The sequence below is a fragment of the Lycium barbarum genome, chromosome 10, assembly GCF_019175385.1.
Source record: "Lycium barbarum isolate Lr01 chromosome 10, ASM1917538v2, whole genome shotgun sequence".
Taxonomy (NCBI): Eukaryota; Viridiplantae; Streptophyta; class Magnoliopsida; order Solanales; family Solanaceae; genus Lycium; species Lycium barbarum.
In genome coordinates, this window is record NC_083346.1 from 49,634,159 (window position 1) to 49,660,706 (window position 26,548).

Sequence of the window (26,548 nt, forward strand, 5' to 3'; positions counted from 1 at the left end):
AGACCTGGAAGTTCGTCTGGAAACACATCTGGGAATTCATTCACGACCGGAACTGATGGGAAAGATGGAGACTTTGCCTCGGTGTCATGAACCCGAACTAAATGATAAATATAGCCCTTGGCTATCATCTTTCTTGCCTTAAGGTAGGAAATAAACCTACACTTTGGGGATGATGCGTTACCCTTCCATTCAAGCACGGGCTCTCCTGGAAATTGAAATCGAACTACTTTCAATTGGCAATCAACATTAGCGTAGCACGAGGCCAACCAATCCATACCCATAATTACATCGAAATCTAACATTTCCAACTCAATCAAATCAGCTTTGGTCTGGCGATCACATATCACAACTACATAATTTTTATACACTTGTCTTGCTATTACGGGATCACCAACCGGAGTAGACACCTCAAAAGGTCTGATTGGCTCAGGTTTCACCCCAATACAACCAGAAACATATAGGGTAATATAAGAAAAAGTAGAACCCAGATCTATCAGTGCATATACGTCACGGGAAAATATAGACAATGTACCTGTAACCACATCCGGGGAGGACTCAAGATCCTGCCGTCCGGCTAAAGCATATACACGGGGCTGAGTGGCACCTGAAGTAGATGCTGCCCCTCTGCCTCTGCCTCGGCCTGCTGATATCTGAGGAGTCTGCCCGGCCGGGCGCGCTGAGGAAGAACCATTTGGTAAACCTATAGGATGAACTCCGACTCTACCACTCATGGACGGGCAATCTCTAATCATGTGCCCCACCTAGCCGCAAGTATAACAAGCATCCGAACCCTGGCGACATTGTCCTGAATGTAATCTACCGCACTGGCCGCATCGCAGTACTGGGGGTCTCTTCTGGCTCTAACTTCCCTGAACTAGGAATCTGAGGGCCTTGAACTCTTGCCCTGTCCTGAACGGAAGGAGCGATCAAATCTCCTACCTGTAAATCAAGTAGGTGCACTAGTCACCGACTGGCTTGAGTACCTAGAATATGTCTGTCTTGATCCCCCTCAGTAATCACTGCCTGTTCCCATAGATCTGGCCCTCTTACCTTGCCTTCTATCACTATTACGATCACTTCTTTGTGGTTGTTGTCGTCCCTCTAAATTCTGAGCATGGGCCGGTATTCGAGAAATATCCATCACGTCTTGCAAGGAAGCCGTCAAACAATCTCTGAATAAATGTGGCCCTAGGCCACTTACAAATCTATGTACCCGATCTCCCATGTCGGCCACCATAGCCGGGGCATATCTAGCCAAAGAATTAAATTGCATGCTATATTCCTAAGCACTCATATTTCCTTGCCTCAGATTTAGGAATCTATCCGCTATAGCTCGGCGGACCTCGGGTGGCAAATAGTGACGAATAAATGCATCCACGAATTCTTGCCAAATCGGAGGAGGCGCATTCTCTCCTCTTTATAATACCCAGTTGTTGTACCATAAAACTGCCACATCCCGGAGTCTATAAGATGCCAACTCCGCGGATTCAGTTTCAGAGGCAAGGACAATCTTCAATATCCTCAACACCTCATCAATGAAACCTTGCCGGTCTTCATCCGGTTTTGACCCGAAGAACTCCGAAGGATTTAGACTCATGAAATCACGAGCTTTGGTACTTGCTGCCCGATCACTTGAACTCGCATTTTGTCGTTGTGCCTGTGCGGTGACCAATTGTGTCAATAGATGTATGGCCTCGGTCACTTAATGACCCGAAGCAACCGGTGGTGGAATTGGAGCTGGAGCTCCTCCTTGTCCTTCCACATTAGGCGGGGTAGAAGAAGTGTTAGACAAGGCCTCATTATGTGATTCGCCTTCTTCTATATTCATCGGAGGCTCTCTTTCTACCCGCCTCTTTGCCGTAGTCTTGCCCTTCTGGGCGGCTGTAGCTTTTTCCTTTGGCGGCATTCTGAAATCACAACACACTATTAAGGAGGGTAAAATCTTATACACAACTCTATCGCACGATCTCATAGGAAGAAAGATGGTCATTTTTCCTAAATCCCCTGTAGCTTCTTGTTTATTGATGTGGCGCGCAACACACCATAAACAAGACTCTACTAGACACGGCTCGTAGACACTTCCTAGGACTGAACCGCTCTGATAGCACTTTTGTCACGACCCAGCTAGGGGCCGCGATGGGTACCCTGGGCTAGCCACCAAGCACCACTCGTTCTATCTCTCATCATGCTCATTTGATGCTCTTTTATCAACTTTATACTCAAATTGTGGGAAAATCATATTTTATGTGGAAACGTAAATGCCTTTATATACATATGCCTCTCGGCCATCAAAATAATATATACATATAATAGCATCTCGTGAGACCATCTAACCCACACTACACATCTACGAGCCTCTACTGGAGTGCTACACATAAGGCCGGGACAAGACCTCGTCATGCCCAAAGATACATATATATGACTATGCACAAAAGAATCATCATAAGCACCTCCGAACAAAGGAGTGCTTTCAATCAACTGACATGTACTACTGGTCTAGGTCGAGCTCTCCTCCTTGTCTACCTGTGGGCATGAACATAGCGTCCAAAGAAAACGGATGTCAGTACGAACATTGTACAGAGTATGAGAGGCATAAACGAGGAAATAAGGTAATGATATAAAAGAAGCATCAATATGGAATAACTGTATCTGACTATCAAGTGTAAAAGAAATAATGCATAATGTATAAGCTGCCCGCCTATATAGGTACGGTGTAGTAATATAAGCTGCCCGTCCATATGGCATCAGTGTGATAATCATAACATTAGCCAGCGTTCAGGCCTCCCACGTCCGGGGTATCATCTCATGCCGCCCATTAGTGGTGTCTGCCCATGCCATTTGGCCATGGTGTATCGTATAGCTGCCCGGCCAAATAGGCGCGGTGTTATATCATCATCATATATGCTCATCAGAATACACTCATCATAATACATGCATAATGCTTATGAACAACCTTACTTTATCGGGGTGACGTAAGGTCGTGATTCCCCCGATTTCATTATTGAGTAATCATTGACATTCTGCCTCACCTTCAAGGAATTAACACATAAGGTGAGTGTAAGTAATAAATAACATCATGTCATATCTTTTATCTTATATAGCCATTCATAGACATAGGCTTTTAGCTTTCTGGAATATAGAAACTAATGAGGAGGAAGGAAATTCATGCTATGAGATTCCTGCCATTAGAAAGAAAGTACTAGCCTCGCATACCTTTGACGTTTAACTAAGCTATCGTTCGCTTGTTCTCCTTCGATATCACGTTTCTACCTTCAAGAGAGAACTCACATTTACGTTAGTTATTCTACTATAAGAACGCGCTACTATTTCTAGGGAAAATTGGGTGGCACTTCCTTTGTTTATACTACTTTTCCCATATGCTATATCGACTCCCACACGCTCACAACAACATTCAAAATATCGCAATCAACAATCATCATTTATATACATTGACCACAATCCACCATTTCTCTTCAATTTCTCCACATTTATGGTTAGAGCTTACTATCGTGTTTCCTCATATATAATACTTATTTCATGGTCTAAATGTCATTTGTAACGTATTTATAATCACAACACTCCAACGTTCATAGTTCAACCCAACTACCATCCAACCATGACACTATTCACTCATGAATGACCCATTTCCTATGTCTTTTTAAAATTCAAGTATCTTAACCTTCCAATACCTTAAACAACATGGTTTAGTCATGAAACATACCTTAGATGATGGTTGAACAAGCCTTGAATGGAATTACTTGTCACGACCCAGCCCCGTGGGCCGCGACTAGCGCCCTATTTGGACACCCTAACAGAATCTCGTACCAGATCGACATACCAAAGATATATTCAAACTTAACATACGTTATTTTAATCAGATACTGAGAACAAATGTCATCTTAAGTGGTTGCCCGTACAGAAACATCAAATCAAATCCGGTAGGCTGGCGGAATACACATCGCCCAGATATACATACATATACAAACAGGTGGGCCGTCTTGGCCATAATAGCAAACGGGACCGCTTAAGGCACAAATCACAAACATATTCGAACAAACATAACCCATGACCCACATATATGTCTACAGGCCTCTACAAACCATGACAGAATTATATGGCGGGACAGGGCCCCGCCGTACCCCAAATAATCAGATATACAGAAACATGTATCACAAAAGATAGGTACCAAAACTATGAGCTCCGGATCAAAAGGAGTACTCCAAACAGCAGAATAAGTACCCTACACTGGCGGGTTACCTGAACGAACGTCTGTACCTGCGGGCATGAAACGCAGCACCCAAAGAAAGGGGGTCAGTACGGAATATGTACTGAGTATGTAAAACAGGAAGCATAATAAACAGAATCATAACCGGAACAGGAAGTACAGAAACTGAATGTAATAACCGGAATATCAAAAATGCTTACTCACAAAACATAGATAATGCATGTCAATCATATGCCATATCCGGCCCCGTTTTAGGACTCGGTGAACAGAACGTGGTCGCCACCCCGTCACTGGCGCCACAACACAACATACTCCAGAGTAGGGAATAGCTCCGTAACATATCATATCATATCAGAATGTGCACATGTCATAACATATCAGATGGCCATATCATATCACATCATCACATATCAGAATATATGTACATGGCACAGCATACTCCACAACCCATGTACATGTGTACCTGCCCTCTCACATCGAGGCACGGCGAACAATGCAGTGGAATACGCGTGATAACATATCCTGGCCCGGGCTCAGTGAAGGAAGCATTGAGGCATCCACGAGTAGAGTAGTGAGAAACTATATGCATATAAATAAATAAATTCCAAGACTCAATGGACAAATATATTTACCGACATCTGAAGGCTCAGAAACAAGTTTCGGGTCAATCCGATTTAGTATACGAAAGTTATGAGCTTTTGAAGTACAAAACCTTCTAAAAGCGATTCAGAAGCCATTTTCTTTTGGAAATTCAAGTAATAATCATATTAGGCAACTTTCAAATACCTGTTAGCGGCTATTCGTAACCCGTTCGTCTCATCGCTCTTTTAGCCTATTTATATAAGAGTAACGTTATTGTTAGTAACTATATTATCTAGTTTACAAATCCATAGCCTATTTCTTATCGAACCTATATTCCAGCTTATACATATTCTCGTTTAAGATTTTCTATTATCTAATATTTAGCGAAAATCCGACAGCACTTCCCCTATATTTTCACCTATCCAAAATTTCCAATTGCTCTCCTGTTGACACAGAAATACCAGCAACAACATATGGATACAATTATATTTTCAATTCCTCCAACTCAACACGAACAACAACATGTTCATATCAACAAAATTTTTAACTTTAACTTTCTAATCCTTTCGTCATATAATCCATGATAACAACAATTATAACGCAACTTAAAATAATTTTTTCGTGCCTAATTAGAGCAGCCCCTACACGGCTCAATTCATCTTTCAACATCAACATCCACAACTTTTATTTCCATCATATATCCATAAACTTATACATGTTAAAATTGCCTCTAAAATGTGTATAAAAAGAGATCAAACATTACCTTAATCAACTTGGCTTCTTAACCTTGCTAATCACTTGAATGTTACAACAATTTCACACCTCAAATTTTTCTTTTTCTCCAATCTCCCTCTCGGTTAACATTGCTCCATGGCCGAGCTTCTTTTTTTTTGTCTTCAACGTTTTTTTTTTTTGTTCTTGTTCATCTATCATGAATGATACTTAGTGAATCATTTGATAACTAATATGTGAGGCTCCCAAGCCCCCACACGTACCCGTCTTATGTGGCATGAGTTGAACATTTCATATTAAATAAATATAGTATTAAAAATGTTGTCCCAAATAAGGTAGACAAGGAATAATGCCATGTTCCTCTCCCCCTTATCCTTGTATACGGTGGGAGTGTCCATCTTTTGACACCTAGCCTTTATAAAGAAAATAATTATAAATGCTTGATCACTATCCATAAAAGTAGATATTTTGGTATTATGAAAATTAAACATTTTCTTAATTAACAAATTTCTACAATTCCAATGACATTATCAATAAATCATAGGTAGCATACAGAAATAGAACGTATACTAGTATCCCATACAGGCTAGGACGTTGACACAAAGAAAATATATTTTGTAAAATTCTAATTTTCCATCCTAATATCGAGTACAGTTTGTTTTTCAATTGACTTAAACACGGACCACTTTTAACACACATATATACCTATTACCACGACCATGTGATGTAACACTAGTTCATAACCTCATTTTCCACACATAAAATATTATTTTCGATCATCGTCGTCACATTTTTTTGTCTTAAATAATTTTAGGACTTCATTCCATTCAAATACATTTTGAACCTCGACGAAACTTATTTTCTTCAAGTGGTTTAACTTCGAATCCCTACGATACATGCGTACCATCACTTTAATCACCTATAAGCTTGGGGGTTAACCTCGTGTCCATTACTAATATCATTTAACTCGTACACTTTCAAACCTATGGAAATACGGGATCTAACATCCTTCCCCCCTTTAGAACATTCGTCCTCGAATGTTAAATTTGTCTTGCATAAGTATACTATTTATGGTGATCTTATAACGAATCAATTGTAACTCGAACTTATCTATCATGCTGTGCCTTTCTTTACTTAGACTAATGCCATTCTCCACCTGTCATTTGTTCGGCAACTCAAAGGGCTAACTCTAGCAATACTTTAATCTTAGATGCTCGTACGATTTAATAGAAAGTCATAGATGATGAGTCATGCTTTTGTTGCACTCTTCCGAACTCTCCATCACTTTACTTGAGTACGAAGCATTCTCCAATAATTTAAACTCTTGGAAGTAAAACCATGAAAAATCCAATTCTGCAAATTTGGTGTTGTAGTGGTTGATTCCCAGCATCTTTAATGTTAATGCTTGACCCACTTTATTGGACAAAATATCTTAAACTCTTCCATTATATTTCGTGACCCCATAGGGGAATATATATATACCAGATTCTCGTCACAACTAAAAGGCATCAGTTTGCCTTGTTTTCTTCTCCAAAATGAGCACAAGTGAACTTCGAAAGTAATCCATAAAATATTAAAGAAAGTATCATTTCATCCTCACCTTTAGATAGCAAAGATAAGTTCCCATTTCATACTTATCTAACATCTTAAACCTCCAAAGCTACTGTAATGGGGGATATAAACATATCCTCTTTGAATCCCAAGATCAAACGAGCAGTCAAGGCTCCATTAAGGATAGAAGTCAAGTGGGAAATGTTGTGTCATTTCCTAAGACTAAAACGTGTACAACAATAAGCTAGGTGTCGATTTCCTCTTTTAAAAAAATTTCGTGACTAGCCCCAAAATATATCTATATGAGGTGTATCTGGTCCATTCATTTTATTCTACTGGTTGCCCCTTCACTTTGAGAATTTGTGGATTATTTGTGGGAAAAATCTGACCATATTGGTCCCATCAACAATGAAATGGTAAGATCATATATGTAGAGATTTAAATGGGCCCACATAATTGACACTTTCATGGTAACAAGCATTCTCTTCCAAACGTGTCCCCTAAATAAATTAACACCTAACAATAATTATATATTGATATAAACATCACGATGCCATGTGGATTTACACTCATCCACTTTGTCTCCCATAATAATTTGGTAATTAATTACTCATCCCCATTTAACCCGTTACACACATAATTAATCTCATGATCTTAATTTACTTAAATAATGAATCACTTCTAACACACTTCGTGTACTCATTATCATAATCATGTGTTGTAACATTAGTCCATAGCCACATAATGCACACACCAATATTATCTCCAATCATCATCGCCGTACTTTTCTGTCTTAAATTATGGGACCTCATTGTCACATATCGATAACTTACAGGGCATTTGTCCAAATAATATTTATCTCACAGTTTTAATTAATTTCTAGGAAACTTTTGGCAGAATTTCCACTGTATTTCTTACTATCTCAAAACCTGCACGCAGGAAATACCAACAATGCCTCACAGGGCCAACATATATACGCATATATCGTATCATATCATAGCCACACAGGGCTCCCAATTTCAAGTAAAGTATAAAGGTGTCAGAGCTTACCTTTAACGATCCGTCCTGTTATACCTTCCTATCTACCTTATCTTTCATTCTTCAACCTTATATTTCAATCATATCTCAATATTCTTACCTTATCCAACATGTCCCTTTCGCACTGTTGCTTACCTGTGTACAGTGTAGCTTCCAATATCATCAGCCACTTTCTTCTGTCGATACCGTTCTTCAACTGAAATCAAGGGTTAGTAAAAGGAATTTCATTTCCTATGGCTGGGCTCTATCGCACGATCTGAGATATGAAACAAAGGTAACATCCTAAATGTCCTGTAGCTCCCTGTTTATAGATGTGGTGCACAACACACCGATAAACAAGACTCTACTAGACACGGCCTGTAGACATTCCGAGGACAAACCGCTCTGATACCACTTTGTCACGACCCAGCCCCGTGGGCCGCGACTAGCGCCCTATTTGGACACCCTAACAGAATCTCGTACCAGATCGACATACCAAAGATTTATTCAACCTTAACATACGTTATTTTAATCAGATACTGAGAACAAATGTCATCTTAAGTGGTTGCCCGTACAGAAACATCAAATCAAATCCGGTAGGCCGGCGGAATACACATCGCCCAGATATACATACATATACAAACAGGTGGGCCGTCTTGGCCATAATAGCAAACGGGACCGCTTAAGGCACAAATCACAAACATATTCGAACAAACATAACCCATGACCCACATATATGTCTACAGGCCTCTACAAACCATGACAGAATTATATGGCGGGACAGGGCCCCGCCGTACCCCAAATAATCAGATATACAGAAACATGTATCACAAAAGATAGGTACCAAAAATATGAGCTCCGGATCAAAAGGAGTACTCCAAACAGCAGAATAAGTACCCTACACTGGCGGGTTACCTGAACGAACGTTTGTACCTGCGGGCATGAAACGCAGCACCCAAAGAAAGGGGGTCAGTACGAAATATGTACTGAGTATGTAAAACAGGAAGCATAATAAACAGAATCATAACCGGAACAGGAAGTACAGAAACTGAATGTAATAACCGGAATATCAAAAATGCTTACTCACAAAACATAGATAATGCATGTCAATCATATGCCATATCCGGCCCCGTTTTAGGACTCGGTGAACAGAACGTGGTCGCCACCCCGTCACTGGCGCCACAACACAGCATACTCCAGAGTAGGGAATAGCTCCGTAACATATCATATCATATCAGAATGTGCACATGTCATAACATATCAGATGGCCATATCATATCACATCATCACATATCAGAATATATGTACATGGCACAGCATACTCCACAACCCATGTACATGTGTACCTGCCCCCTCACATCGAGGCACGACGAACAATGCAGTGGAATACGCGTGATAACATATCCTGGCCCGGGCTCAGTGAAGGAAGCATTGAGGCATCCACGAGTAGAGTAGTGAGAAACTATATGCATATAAATAAATAAATTCCAAGACTCAATGGACAAATATATTTACCGACATCTGAAGGCTCAGAAACAAGTTTCGGGTCAATCCGATTTAGTATACGAAAGTTATGAGCTTTTGAAGTACAGAACCTTCTAAAAGCGATTCAGAAGCCATTTTCTTTTGGAAATTCAAGTAATAATCATATTAGGCAGCTTTCAAATATCGTTATGGATCAAATCAAATAGAGGCTTTAGAACCATATGTACGTATCAAAATATATATCAAGGACCTTAGGCATATCAATTATCTTTCGAACAACATTCGAAAACATACCAACTAGGATTCTTCGAACATCATAAATAGATATCAAACCATATGGAATAACTTAGGGAATTCGAAGACATTGGCCATCCTAGTGGCTCTAAGAATAGAATTTTCTTTAGAGTCATACATATACGTCACTTATCCGTTCCATAAAGGTCATGCCAAAAAAAAAGTTAGGCTTTACATACCTGTTAGCGGCTATTCGTAACCCGTTCGTCTCGTCGCTCTTTTAGCCTATTTATATAAGAGTAACGTTATTGTTAGTAACTATATTATCTAGTTTACAAATCCATAGCCTATTTCTTATCGAACCTATATTCCAGCTTATACATATTCTCGTTTAAGATTTTCTATTATCTAATATTTAGCGAAAATCCGACAGCACTTCCCCTATATTTTCACCTATCCAAAATTTCCAATTGCTCTCCTGTTGACACAGAAATACCAGCAACAACATATGGATACAATTATATTTTCAATTACTCCAACTCAACACGAACAACAACATGTTCATATCAAAAAAAAATTTAACTTTAACTTTCTAATCCTTTCGTCATATAATCCATGATAACAACAATTATAACGCAACTTAAAATAATTTTTTCGTGCCTAATTAGAGCAGCCCCTACACGGCTCAATTCATCTTTCAACATCAACATCCACAACTTTTATTTCCATCATATATCCATAAACTTATACATGTTAAAATTGCCTCTAAAATGTGTATAAAAAGAGATCAAACATTACCTTAATCAACTTGGATTCTTAACATTGCTAATCACTTGAATGTTACAACAATTTCACACCTCAAATTTTTCTTTTTCTCCAATCTCCCTCTCGGTTAACATTGCTCCATGGCCGAGCTTCTTTTTTTTTGTCTTCAACGTTTTTTTTTTTTGTTCTTGTTCATCTATCATGAATGATACTTAGTGAATCATTTGATAACTAATATGTGAGGCTCCCAAGCCCCCACACGTACCCGTCTTATGTGGCATGAGTTGAACATTTCATATTAAATAAATATAGTATTAAAAATGTTGTCCCAAATAAGGTAGACAAGGAATAATGCCATGTTCCTCTCCCCCTTATCCTTGTATACGGTGGGAGTGTCCATCTTTTGACACCTAGCCTTTATAAAGAAAATAATTATAAATGCTTGATCACTATCCATAAAAGTAGATATTTTGGTATTATGAAAATTAAACATTTTCTTAATTAACAAATTTCTACAATTCCAATGACATTATCAATAAATCATAGGTAGCATACAAAAATAGAATGTATACTAGTATCCCATACAGGCTAGGACGTTGACACAAAGAAAATATATTTTGTAAAATTCTAATTTTCCATCCTAATATCGAGTACAGTTTTTTTTTCAATTCACTTAAACATGGACCACTTTTAACACACATATATACCTATTACCACGACCATGTGATGTAACACTAGTTCATAACCTCATTTGCCACACATAAAATATTATTTTCGATCATCGTCGTCACATTTTTTTGTCTTAAATAATTTTAGGACTTCATTCCATTCAAATAAATTTTGAACCTCGACGAAACTTATTTTCTTCAAGTGGTTTAACTTCGAATCCTTACGATACATGCGTACCATCACTTTAATCACCTATAAGCTTGGGGGTTAACCTCGTGTCCATTACTAATATCACTTAACTCGCACACTTTCAAACCTATGGAAATACGGGATCTAACATTACTCCTCTAGCATCAAAACCCTACTTCACTTCCTTTGGGTTTTCTTGAGAGAGATGAACTTTAGCTAGGTTTCATACACTTTGTTTCATGGATTTGGTGTTATTGATCATGGATTTCCTTTGATTTTCTTGTAATGAAGAGTGGAGAGTATTCTAGAGATTTCTAGAGAGAAATATCGTGGAATGAAATGAATTTAATGAGCTTGGGTCTCCTTTTTATGACTTAAAATCTGATCCGGAATGAATAGTAACTAAGTGCACAGTGGTCGTAAACGCAGTTTACGGTCCGTATTCCAATTTACGGTCCGTATTCCAGTTTACGGGCCATATTTCGTGGTCGTGTTTAAGCATATCAAAAACAGAAAGGTATGCTGAGAACCATGGTGATTTACGATCACAGTTTACGGGCCGTATTTCAATTTACGGTCCGTATTCCAAGTCGTATTTAACCATTTGATATTTGGCAGAAAGTTGAAGTTTGGTAAGTTGGAATACGACATAGTGATTTACGGGCCGTATACTACTTTACGGTCTGTATTTCATTTTACGACCGACTGGGCCAAAGTGCAAATCTGCAACTTTCACGTCTTCAAAACCTATAATTACTCATTGTGGTGCATAACCTTATCTCTTATTCCCATTGCCTTTGAAATCTTACATAGGGTCGTCAAACGTCATTCCCTTCTGATTAAAACACCATATGCTTGTATTTTTCGTTAGTCTATTCGTTGTACATTCGCGGGGAAATTTACGAGGTGTAACAGTCACCAAGTTAGTTCATTTCTTACCAGTCAGAACGACGTATGTGGCAGAAGATTATGCAAAGCTTTATCTTAAAGAGATAGTGAGACTCCATGGTGTTCTGGTATCTATTATCTCAGATAGAGGAACTCAGTTTACAGCCTATTTTTGGAAGTCTTTCCAAGAGGGTTTAGGGACTCAAGTAAGCCTTAGCACGACATTTCACCCGCAGACTGATGGACAAGTTGAGCGCACCATTCAGACTCTCGAAGATATGGTGCGGGCATGTATGATGGATTTTGGAGGAAACTGGGATGACCATTTGCCACTCATTGAGTTTGCTTACAATAACAATTATCATTCTAGCATTCAAATGGAACCGTATGAAGCTTTATATGGGCGAAAGTGTAGATCCCCAATTGGGTTGTTTGAAACATGAGAGACTAGATTGATAGGACCAGACTTGGTGCAACAAGCTATAGAAAAAGTCAGGCTCATACAAGATCGGTTGTTAGCAGCCCAAAGTCGTCAAAAGTCCTATGCGGATAATCGTCGAAGAGACTTAGAGTTTCAAGTTAAAGATTGGGTATTTTTGAAAGTGTCGCCAATGAAGGGCGTTATGAGATTTGGCAAAAAAGGGAAGCTTAGTCCCCGGTACATTGGGCCTTATGAGATTGTGCGCAAAGTAGGTAAGGTGGCCTATGAATTAGATTTACCTCCGGAGTTTGAGTCAGTCCATCCAGTTTTCCATGTCTCGATGCTTCGAAAGTGAGTTGAGTCTAGATACCCGCATTTATTTCAGCCCCTAGAAGAGATCCAAGATGAGACATCAAGATTGTAAGGTATGTATGTTTTCCTTTTATGCTTTTGGGTCGTATGTGGCCAAATTCTATTGCTATTATGTTGTGGCCCTGTGAGGCATCGATATTATGGGTTGTTGTGACAGGATAGTAGTGCCATGTTATAGGGGAAACTCTGGCGAAATTTTTATAGAATCCCCGAAGACTTTAACATTCTAGGTCGAATGTTCTTAAGGGGGGAAGAATGTTACACCACGGAAAATCCTCCATTTTTGCAGAAGTGAATAGACTAGCGAGGAGTACGAGTATCCAATATTTCCATGAGTAAGAAATAACATTTGATGGCCTTAAGAAAGATTCCAAAGGCAATGGCAATACGAGATTGGTTATGCCCCATAATGACTAACTATAGGTTCTGAAAATGTGGAAAGTTGCAGATTTGCACTTTGGCCAGCCGATAGTAAAATGAAATACGGACCGTAAAGTGGTATACAGCCCGTAAACTGCCATGTCATATTTCAACTTCCAAAACTTCAACTTTCTGTCAAATGCTTGAATGGTTAAAGACGACATGAAATACGGACCGTAAACTGAAATACGGCTCATAAACTGTGTTCGTAAATCACCATGTCTCAGCTTGACTTTCTAGTTCTGTTATGCATAAATACACCTACAGAATACGGACCGTAAACTGGAATACGGCCTGTAAACTGGGTTTACGACCACTGTGCACTTTCGACGACTGTTCATTTCAGATCAGATTTTGGGTTATTAAAAAGGGGACCAAGTTTATTATTTCATTTCCACATTTCAGCCCTTCTCTCTACATTTATTCCGCAAGAATTCAAGGGTATTTAGTGATCAACAACATAAACCAAGTGAATCAAGTGTAAGAAAACCCATCAAAGATCATTCAAGTCAAGAAATCTCATTGGAGATAAACTAGGGTTTTTACTCAAGCGGAGTATTATCAACAAAGGCTTGTTCCTACAACATCTAAGGTAAGATTTATTGTAATTATATATTGTTTGAGGTATTTAAGAGTTGAAATACTTGGATTGTAGAAAGGTATGGCAAAATGGGTCATGAATGTGGAATAGTGCCATTTTGAGAAATAGTTTGAATTGAGTTATGATTCTTGATGTATTGTGATGTAAATATGTTATAAATGATGTTGAGAACATGAGATGAGAATTGTACGTGAATGGACATAGTCGTGTGCTATAGCCATGGATATGAGTAATTGAAAGCAAATTGAGAAATGTGGACAATGGGGATGAATAATGACTATTGTTATGGTATTGTGAATGTATTGTTGACGTTTGGGAGTTGATATACGTTATGGAGGAATGTCGTATAAATATAGGAGATGTTGTCCAATTTTTTCTAGCTTTAGTTATATATGCTAGCTATCGATTCTAATGATAGTATGAATTTAATGAAGGTAGAAACGCGATTGTCGAAGGAGAACGTGCAAGTGTAGAATAGTTCAACGGAAAGGTATGTAAGGCTAACCCTTCTTTCATAAGGCATGGTTCTTTGGCCAATCATATAAATCTTCTACGAGCTTATGATATTCTCCAAATGCCTCTCTCTTCAAAGCTACTAAGCTTATGATTCTCGATATGTTACGATTGTACTAAGTTCTTCGTATGACGAGTAGGCCTATTAAGGTAGATGAGATGAATGACGATAATAGTGATAATGATATTGATGATGACTATAATGATAATAGTGATAATGATAACGATGACGATGATGACAGTAATGACAATAGTAAAGAAGCTTATGAGCCCTTATGTATATGTAACTATGTATGATTATTATAGAACCCTGAGCATATGAGGCCGGGTAGGATATGTATATAAGTATGTCTATGATTATGTAATGCGCGCACACCTCTGCAGATGGTACGAATAACCCTGGCGCCTTGGTAGGGCTAGGTAGATGTGACCCTGATGCCTTGGTAGGGCCAGGTATGTGTAACCTTGAGCCTTGGCTGGCAAAGTATGTATGAAACATCGATCCTGCATGGTCGGGTATGCTATGAAAATGCTATGTATATGTATATGATATGGATACGAGTATGAAAACAATTATGATATGATATAAATGTGAATACGGGTATGTAGACGAATACGAGTACAAATATGGAACGGATACGATGTGGATGTAAGCACACAAATACGCCTTAGAAATGGAAAGCCCTATGAAAGGCAAGTAAGTGCCTATGACGATGATATTACCATCTCCCATCTTGTGCTATTCCTCATGTTGTTAATTATGTTTCTATATTGATATTGATTATGCTTTACATACTCAGTACATTCTTCGTACTGACGTCCTTTTGTTTGTGGACGCTGCATCATGCCCGCAGGTGCACAGGGAGACAGGCTTGATCCACAGCCACATTCTCAGAGACTACATAGCAGAGCTCCACTCCATTCAGAGCTATAGCTTTTGGGTACTTATTCTTTTGTGTACATAATTATGGGCATAACGGGGTCCTGTCCTGCTTATGTGATATGTTATACTCTCAAAAGAGGCTCCTAGACATGTGTATATAGTTGGATATGTCTGTCCTTGTCGGCCTATATTTTGTATATCATTTTGATAAGCCCCGTCGGCTCATGTACATTGATGTGGCATAGATGCCAATGATGATATAAAGGCATTGTCCAAGGGGACTAGTATGAAGAATGAATAGAATTACGTGTTTAATTATATGGCTCACCTAGATGTAAGTGTAAGTGTAAGCCAAGGGGTGCCCGGGTGGGCTAGCATCGGGCGCTCGTCGCGGCCCCCCTAGACGGGTCGTGACAATGCGGGAATATCCAAAACGAACTACGTCGATATAGCTAACCAAAACATATATATAACCCACATGTCCACATACCTCTAAGAGTATAACAGTAAAATATAGCGGTACAGGGCCCCTGTCGTACCCCTAAATATGCATAAGTCTATATCAAAGGATATGTACCAAAATGACTCAAGCTCAGGGACAATGGAGCTCTCCAGGCAGCTGAGCAGAAGTCCTATGCTGGAGGATCACAAAACTGAATGTCCGCACCTGCGGGCATGAAACGTAGCCCCTTAAGAAAGAGGGTCAGTACGGAAAATGTACTGAATATGTAAAGCATGAAGTACAGCAATGAAGATCATGACTGAGTGAAAAGATGACAGGAGATAAGTATGATAATCAAGGAATACCAATGCATTTGTACCTTATGTTGTGAGTCATGCATATATATATATATATATATATATATATATATATATACCGTACCCAACCCATTATGTTACTCGGTGAATGAAGTCATATACATATATACCGTACCCAACCCATTATGGGACTCGGCAAGTGAATACATATTTACCATACTCGGCCCATTATGAGACTCGGTGAAATATAAATATATACCGTACCCGTCCCTTTAGTAAGGGACTCGGTGAAATATAAAAATATACCGTACTGGGTCCTCTAGTAAGGGACTTGGTGAAATATAAATATATATCATACCCGGCCCTTTAGTAAGGGACTCGGTGAAATATAAATATATACCGTGCCCGGCCCTCTAGTGAGGGACTCGGTGAAATATAAATATATACCGTACCCGGCCCTTTAGTAAGGGACTAGGTGAAATATAAATATATATCGTACCCGGCCCTCTAGTGAGGGACTCGGTGAAATATTAATATATACTGTACCCGGCCCTTTAGTAAGGGACTCGGTGAAATATAAATATATACCGTACCCGGCCCTTTAGTAAGGGACTCGGTGAAGTGATGCAGTGAAAATGTATACGAAGATTAGGGGAAATTATGTACGAAATGAATCATCATTTGGGATTCGAGAGAATAAATAAGATGAACCAACACTTGGGGGACCAAAGACAACTGTCATGTTAAGTACTACTGAGAACTAGAAGAGTTCATTGGAATATATGTGTTCGTCGTTTGTTCAGTTTATGTAATTCATGCCAAAGAAGGAAGAAGGGATAACTTTACATACCTTGAAGCTTATCTATTCACCCAACCTCTACTTCTCGAACGCGCAAATCTACAATCAAGGGAATTCATACTATTGTTAGGCTCTTTATCACGTGCTTATCTTAAGCCTTTAAATTAACTCTTTCCAGAATCTGCCGAAATTTCGGCAGCACCTCCCCTGTTTATATCCCTAGCCCGAAATCACAATACTAACAACTAACAACAACAATCACAATACCAACATCAACAACATCATCACTAACATCAACATAATCCATAAGACATCTCATATGATGTTTATCCGATTTTTCATCCAACTACTTCATTATACGACCATTTAATCGCTCTATCTCCGCAAATAAACCAAAAGCAATATCAATAGGGAGAGATTCATACCTTATTCTTACTAGGACAGCAACATCTTCAGTGTTCGCCTAGAATCCAAATCGAATCCACCGCAAAACAAGACGACAAATAACAACTACGCGCTATCCGAACCCAAACTAATATTCCGCCACTTGAAAATTGCTCAATTTATGATATCCTTACACCCTCATCTGATTTCTAAGTTTTTTTTGGGAAAAATCTGGTGAAAAGGGGGGTTTTTAGCCTTTATATAGGGGGTCAAAGTCGGTTGAGGCCGACTCAATATTTGACCCTCACGCTCGCGAACGCGATGGTCTGGAATTTCCATGGCCATCGCGAACGCGAGACCATCTCGCGAACGCGAAGGGCAATTCTGCCAAATTCCCCCAATTTTTCATCTTTCGCCCCTTTGACCTCCAATCCTTCCAATACTTCTCATACATGATTGTAAACCCTTATAACTATAAAATAGGCGCATATCACTCCAGTGTTCACGATTAAGCAGTTGACACCTACGGAACACAAACATTCAAACTACGAGGTGTAACAAGTAAGTCTCACGATATATATATAGTAGGATAGTGCGGAATAATAACAATTCCCCCAGGGTCTAGTATGAATAATACAAGAGCATCTAAAAGGGAAATAATACAAGTCTGGAATAAGAATACATAAAGTGTCTATGACTCTGAATAGAATAGGACATAAAGATAGAGAAGTGTTTAAGGCAGCGGACAACCATGCTTACCCTGGAAACTCGAAGATAAAATTGATGTGACTATCAGCCACGTATCCCGGAAGAGGATCCAACCTGATATTCTGCATTCGTAAAGGAATGCAGCAAGTGTAGGTCAGTACAAAACAACAGTACTGGTAGGCATCATCGGCCGACTAAGCATAGCTAACACAATTCAGATAATAAAGCAGTTAGGCAGACAAAACAACTAGTTTATATCAAACATAATCGGAACCAAGTACACGTCATTGCCCAGGTAAATCATCTAATCCCAATTGTGCCAAGTCTGAATATATCAACTCCGAATCTAACATCACTAGTACAGCACCAAAACATCTCAAAATCAAGCCATAATACAATGCAATGCAATAGTGTATGAATGCAATGCAATATCATGCAAATGATGTGTATACTTGTGCTCTGGATGAAAATATTGCCATCTCGGTAGAAAAACCAATGTGACTCGCGAAGTCTAAGTGCCACCCGTCCCGAATCTTTGCCCCACTGACAGATATGACCCCGAATCTTTGCCCACGGGGGGTTCTCATCGGCACCACTCTAGGGGGACCTGCAGAGTCCATGCACTCACTCAATCAATGATTCCGGGACTAACATCGGATATCGTCCACTCAATCAATGATTCCGGAATTAACATCGGATATCGTCCATCTCACGTCACTCAAGTAAAATCGAGCCCAGCTCATCAAGGTATTTCATCAAATATCATCAGTATCTCCGCAGTGTATCATCAAAACTGAGGGTGCGTGAAATTCATGTATCATTATCAATAATAATGCTCAATATCACAAGTACTAATAATGGGTATGCCAACAATATATTTGAATCTTAAATACCAACAGTGGGTACGCCAACAATATAACCGATCACAAGTATGAATAGTGGGTACTCCAACAACCCCATAATCTAGATGGTAAAGCAGAAACCAATATCTATCAATAACTCAAGGCATCAAGCCAACATAATAGAACTATAAAATCACATCATAATGGGGTGGCTAGCCCCAACACATAACAGGGCCTAACCTAAGGCAATATCCAACCCAACTTTATACCCGAAGGTTCATATGCTGTCTCCGACAATATAATCTAAATATATGCTTCGCTATGCGAAGTCTCACAAAGGTAAGTCATAACCTACCTGGATGGCCGAACAGCAACACCAACAAATCACTCTATTGCCTTCCCCTTCCACTAAGCCTGAGAACCAAAGTAGTCTAGGCATATTCGAAATCTAAATTATAAGTCATGAAGAATGATACTAATATTGCTACCATTCTATTTAGGTCAATTCTAACCCTAGAAATTGGAGAAACGACCCCACAAGGGCAAAACGAGAAGTTCGGAAGAAAAATATCAAATTAAGCACTAGGTGATCATAACCCAACTACTAATTTCTAAATTAACTCATAGATTTACCCAATTTCGAAATTGAAGCAAAACCCCCAATTTGGGTATAAACCCAAACTCTTTGATTTCGAAATTAACCACTAGAAATGGAAGATCTATGATTAACAAGCTTAGATTCATCAAAAACTAGCATAAACCCTATCAATTTCATCATTAATAAGCCTAGAGAATAATGTTCATCAAAACCCTCTACCAACTTCCATAACTAAGGGATTATTAAAGGAAAGGGGGGAATCTAAGATGATTACGATTAAAGGAAGAGTAAAGGAATTAGCCAAATTTACATCAAAGAATATTCCCAAATTATCTCCAAGAACGGTTCCCCAAAGCTCTAATTTCGAAATGGGAGTAAATTAGGGTCTAAAGGCTTTTAACACTTCATTAATAATACACACTGCCCGTAACCCGCTTTAACGGCACTGGGACAGCTCGAGCGGAACCGCTTCAGCGGTCAAGGTAAAAATCCTTGGACCGCTCAAGCGGTGCTGGTGCCACCAAAGCGGGCACCAGACACCAGAAATTTATCCAAGTATCACCATTTGATCTGATTTTCTGACTAGTTCCCGAGGCCATCTGCTCATATACCACACACATAGACACATATAAAAACATGCTACGAACGCGCCCTTGGCCTCTGAATTCCCAACGTAGGTCTCGTTGATCGAGTCAACCCCCGATGCCTTAATTCCACTTCCCAACCCATGTCCTAAAATGCATCAGAGTGCATTGGGAATAGAACCAAATACACACACAAGTTCTAAACGACTATCCGGACCTCTCGGAATCGACGGAATCCCAAAAAAGGTTCGTTTACCCAAAAGTCAACTTTGGGTCAATTATTTTCCACTTTAAGCCTATATTTTACAAACGTTGCCCGAATCCGATCTAGACATCTCAGGGAAGCATGCAAATGGTCCCTTTGGGTAAAAAATGAGCTAATCAATGCTTGAAAAAGGGCGAAAATGCCTAAAACACTATAACGACCAAACGGGTCGTTACATCAGATACCAATTGAACCGTTGCTCGTCCTCGAGCGAAGAAAAGAAAGGAAGCAAGGAAATACTTGAATCAGTAAACAACTGAGGATGTCGGCTACGCATGTCAGACTCGGTCTCCCAAGTAGCCTCTACAACAGGAAGGTGCTTCCACTACACCTTCACAGAAGCAATCTCCTTCGACTTCAATTTTTGAACCTGCCTATCCATGATTGCAATAGGCTCCTCTTCGTAAGTCAAATTCTCATCAAGCAATATAAAATCCCAACGAACAATGTACGTACCGTCGGCATGGTACTTTTTCAGCATCGAAACATGAAGAACCGGATAATCCCCACCAAGCCTGGCGGCAAAGCCAACTCATAAGATACATCACCCATGCGGTTAACAATCTCAAACGGTCCAATATACCTGGGGCTCAACTTGACCCTCTTACCAAACCTTATAACACTCTTTATGAGTGAAACCTTCAATAGAACCTGGTCACCAATAGTAAACTCTAAATCCCGCACATTCCGGTCCGCATACATCTTTTGCTGACTCTGAGCTGCCAAAAGCTTGGCCTGAATAACTCTCTCTCTATCAAGGGACTCTCTCAACAAAACTATACTTCAAGGCTGAGCCTCGAACCCATCAAACCAACCAATCGGAGATCTACATCTACTACCAAACAAAGCCTCAAAAGGCGCCATCCCAATACTCTAATGATAACTGCTATTGTACGCAAACTCCACCAATGGCAAGTACTGATCCCAATGACCCCCAAAATCAATAACACACGCTCTCAACATGTCCTCGAGCACCTGAATGGTCCGCTCGGACTGGACATTGGTCTGGGGATGAAAGGTTGTACTAAAATCCAATCGGGTACCTAACTTCTCGTGAAACGCTCTCCAAAAATGGGAAGTGAAAATAGTACCCCGATCAGATACAACAGAAATAGGGACTCCATCCAATGTCACAATATCCCGAATGTACATCTTGGCTAACTTCTCTGCGGTATAGGAAACCAAAACTGGAATAAAGTGAGTGGACTTAGTCAACCGATCAGCTATCACTCAAATAGAATCAAACTTGCCAAGGGTATTCGGAAGACTCGTGACAAAATGCATGGTAATCCTCTCCCACTTCCACTCGGGAATGGGCATCCTCTGAAGCACCACACCGGGTCACTGGTGCTCATACTTTACCTGCTGACAAGTCCCACACTTAGACACAAAATCAACTATATCTCTCTTTATACGACGCCACCAATAGTTCTGTCTCAAATCACGGTACATCTTAGTCACCCCCAGATGAATGGAATAGCAAGAACTATGAGCCTCAGATAAGATCAACTAAATCAAATCACCAACACGAGGAATGCACACGCGTCCTCTAATCCTCAAAATGCCCTCAGAATTAATGACGTCCTCCTTGGCCTCACCTCTCAAAACTCTATCTCGAATCTTGCTCAACTGAGCATCCTCAAACTGATGAGTCCTGATCCGATCCAACAAAGATGACTTCACCTCTATACAAGCCAAAATCTTGTCGGGGCTAAAATATCAAGCCGAACAAAACTGTTGGCCAGATTTTGAACCTCCATGGCCAACGGACGCTTGAAAACAATTAATCGAGCTAAACTCCCCATACTCACTTCCTTGCGACTCAAGGCATCAGCCACTACATTGGCTTTCCCGGAATGATATAGAATAGAGATGTCATAGACCTACAGGAGCTCCATCCAACGGCGCTGCCTAGAATTAAGATCTCTCTGGGTAAACATATGCTGAAGACTATAGTGATCGATGAAAACCGCACAATGAACACCATACAAATAATGCCTCCAAATCTTCAAAGCGAAGACCACAACCAACAACACCAAATCATGGGTAGGGTAATTCTTCTCATGAACCTTCAACTAACGAGAAGCAAAACTATCACTCTACGGAAGGCATCACAATACACAGCGAAATCCTTACCCTCCACGGGTAATGCCAAGATTGGGGCTGTAGTCAAAACAAGCTTGATCTTTTGAAAGATCTCTTCACAATCATCCGTCCACTGGAAGAGAACATCCTTCTGAGTCAATCTAGTAAAGGATGAAGCAATAGCAGCAAAACCCTTCACAAAGCGACGATAATAACTGGCCAAACCCACAAAACTACGAATCTCTATAACAGTAGTGGGCCTCGTCCAACCCCTCACAGCCTCAATCTTCTGCGGGTCAACCATAATCCCATCTTTAGACATAACATGGCCCAAGAATGCTACCGACTCAAACCAGAACTCGAACTTAGAAAATTGCCAAACAGACTATGCTTTTTCAACAACCCAAGAACAGAATAAAGATGGCTCTCATGCTCCTCTCTACTCTTGGAATACACCAAGATGTCATCAATAAACATAATCATGAACGAATCAAGGAATGGCCTAAAAATTCCATTAATCAAAGTCATAAATGCATCCGGAGTGTTGGTAAGCCCAAAAGACATCAGTAGAAACTCATAATGGCCATATCTCGTTCAGAAGGCTGTCTTCGGAGTATCGTCCGCCACGATCTGCAACTGGGGATAGCCAGAACGCAAATCAATCTTTGAAAACACCGAAGCACCTTGAAGCTGGTCAAACAGATCATCAATACGAGGCATAGGGCAATTCTTCCGAATAGTGACCTTGTTCAACTGGCGGTAATCAATATACATCCTCATGGTCCCATCTTTCTTCTTCCCAAATAACACAGAAGCACCCCAAAGGGAGACGCTCGTTCTAATGAACCTCTTGCTGAACAAGTCCTGTAACTGCTCCTAGATCTAAGTCAATACAGAAGTCAATGTCGTGATCGGGTGGCATACCCGGCAGATCCGACAGGAATACCTCCGTGAACTCACTCACAATAAGGATAGACTCAAGGGGTGGAAATGCAACAGTCGTATCACGAACATAAGCCAAATAAGCTAGACACCCCTTACTTACTAACTTATTTGCCCGAAGAAATGAAATGATCTTCTTCAGAGCGAGACTAGGAGTACCTCTCCACTCAAGCCTAGAAACGCCCGGCATGGCTAAGGTGATTGTCTTGGCGTGACAGTTCAAGATCGCGTGATAAGGAGAAAGCCAGGACATCCCCAATATAATACAAAGTCCACCATGTCGAGAATCATAAAATCTACCCAAGTGTCATACCCCATAAAAGTAACCAAACAAGACCGGTAGACTCGATCAACAATCACAAAATTTCTGATCGGAGTAGACACATGAACAAGTATATCATGCTATCACAAGGAAAATCCCAACCAACGGCATGAAATGCAGATACATACGAATAGGTGGTTCCAGGATCAAATAACACAGATGCTGCTCTATGACGGATAGAAATGGCACCTGAAATCACAGCATCTAACACCTCTGCCTCAGGCCTACCCGAAAATCTGCACCACGCCCAGTCTGGGATCACCCTCTCATACTTTGAGAACCACCTCTAGCTGGCTGGGAACCACCATAAGAACCATGGGAAGTACCGCAGACTGACTAAGCACCACCCCTCCGAGAAGTCCCACATCGACCACCAGATGATATAGAAGTCCTCGATGGCTGATAATCCGGCCTGCGTCGGGGACATCTCCTAACAACATGCCCAACCTCTCCATAAGAATAACAAGTAATAGGAGATGAATGCTGATATACAGAAACTGAAGACCCGGACGAAGAAGCCCTGTCCACTAGTCTGGAGAACGAACTCTCTGGAGCTCTCTGCCTAGGTGGCTCATTGGGGGAACCTATAATGCTGAACGCACAGGATGGCAAGAATATGGCTGATGCGGTCAAAAACTGACCAGAGCCCCTCGAACTGGAACCCCCAAAACTTCCAGTCTAACGTTGCCTCTTGTCACCACCACCAAAAGCAGGGACCTTAGTGCCCTCAACCATAGAAGCATGCTCGATAATAGACTGAAAGGAAGCCCTCATAGGCTTCATATGAAGACAAGGAATCTGTAGAGAGCCTACTTACCCCCCAGCGAAATTCCTGATCCTATCGGCCTCAGATCAACGAAGTAGAATAACGGGCCAGATAAAAGAAACGGGTCACATAGGACTCCAAAGACATGCGCTTCTGCTCAAGGTGTAGAAACTCATCCCTACGCGCCTCTCTCAAAGACCGGGGCACATACTTCTTAAGGAAGGCCTGTTAGAAGTGAGTCCAAGTTAAAGGAGGGGAACCCTCAGGTCTACACGCCACGAAATACCTCTACCATGTCGCGAAACAAGTAGGACACATAATCAATGCCATGGGTCTTCACTATCCCTATACGGTGCAATAACTCATGCATATCAAGAATAAACTCATAAGGATCCTCAGACGAAGTACCAGCAAACCTCGGCGACTCTAACTTTAGGAATCTCTCAACAAGGTCCTGATCAAAAGCAGTCATAACAACACCCTTCATGGGCCTGATATCATCACCACGAGCAGGTATCGAATGTCACGACCCGACTCGGGGCCGCGACAAGCACCCGGTGCTAGCCCGCCCGGGCACCCTCTTAGCTTACTCTTATGCTTACATCTAGGTGAGCCACATAATTATACATGCATTTCCATTCATTCGTCAACTAGTCCCATTTGGACAACAGCACATTTATATCATCATAGGCATCTATGCCACATCAATTAACATGGGCCAACGTGGCCGACAAAATGATATACAAAACATAGGCCGATAAGGCCAAACACATCTACCCATACACACACATGTCTACGAGCCTCTAAGAGTATAACATATCACATTAGCGGGACAGGACCCCGCTATGCCCATAATTATATACACAAAAGAATGAGTACCCAAAAGATATGCCTCCGAAGGAAATGGAGCTCTCTATGTAATCTCCGAATAGGCAGCTATGGATCAAGTCTGTCTCCATGTGCACCTGCGGGCATGATGCAGCGTCCACAAACAAAAGGACGTCAGTACGAAGAATGTACTGAGTATGTAAAGCATGAGCAACATCAATAAATAAGCATCATGAACAACATATGAAATAGCATATGAGGGGGAGACAATAATATCATCATCATAGCACTTACCTGCCTTTCGTAGGACTTTCCATTTTCCATACGTATTTGTACACCTACGTCATCATCCGTATTCCATAATAGTACTCGTACCATACTTGTACTCATATTCGTATACATGTCCCTATTCGTATTCTTATACATAGTCTTATCACATTCATATTCATATTATATACATAGTCGTTTCATATACATAGCATACCCGACCTCATAGGATCGGTGTTTCATACATACTTGGCCAACCAAGGCTTAATGTTACTCATACTTGGCCCTACCAAGGCTTCAGGGTTATCCGTACCATCTGCAGAGGTGTGCGCGCGTTTCGTAATCGTATACATAATTTATACATATTCATATACATATATCCTACCCGGCGTTATAAGCTCGGGGTGTCATTATAGCCCTTCATAGGCACATGCAAGTATAATAGCCCGTAGGCACATTTAGCATCATTATTATTATCATCGTCATCACTATCATCATCATTTTCGCTACATCTATATCTTATGCTTACTCGTCATATGGGGTGCGTATTACAATCGTAGTACATATCGAGGATCGTGAGCTTTTGAGCTCGGAGTGTCAATCATTTGAATACAATATACTCATATAGAGGATTTAAGAGTTTGACCAAGGAACCACGCCTTATGAAAGAAGGGTTAGCCTTACATACCTTTTCGTCGGACTATTCTACACTTCCACGCTTCCTTCCAATGCTAGCGTCTATACCTTCGTTAATTTCATAACAATGACCATTAGTCATTCACATTATCCACATTGTCTAGATTCCTTAATTTGCCTCTAATTCAACGATATTCATGGTCATAACATCCAACT

At 40.4% G+C, this 26,548-nt stretch overlaps 1 long non-coding RNA gene across 2 annotated transcripts; it reads right to left on the minus strand.

Moving 5' to 3' along the window:
- Window positions 1-3,908: 3,908 nt before the first annotated feature.
- Window positions 3,909-5,838, minus strand: LOC132615182 (uncharacterized). Of its 2 annotated transcripts, none has more exons than XR_009572605.1 (3): window positions 5,571-5,838; window positions 4,430-5,057; window positions 3,909-4,275 (listed from the first exon to the last, which is right to left on the minus strand). It is a non-coding gene; the product is annotated as an uncharacterized LOC132615182 (long non-coding RNA). The 2 variants fall into 2 exon arrangements; XR_009572606.1 differs by having other exon boundaries at window positions 4,426-5,057.
- Between the last annotated feature and the right edge of the window lie 20,710 nt (window positions 5,839-26,548).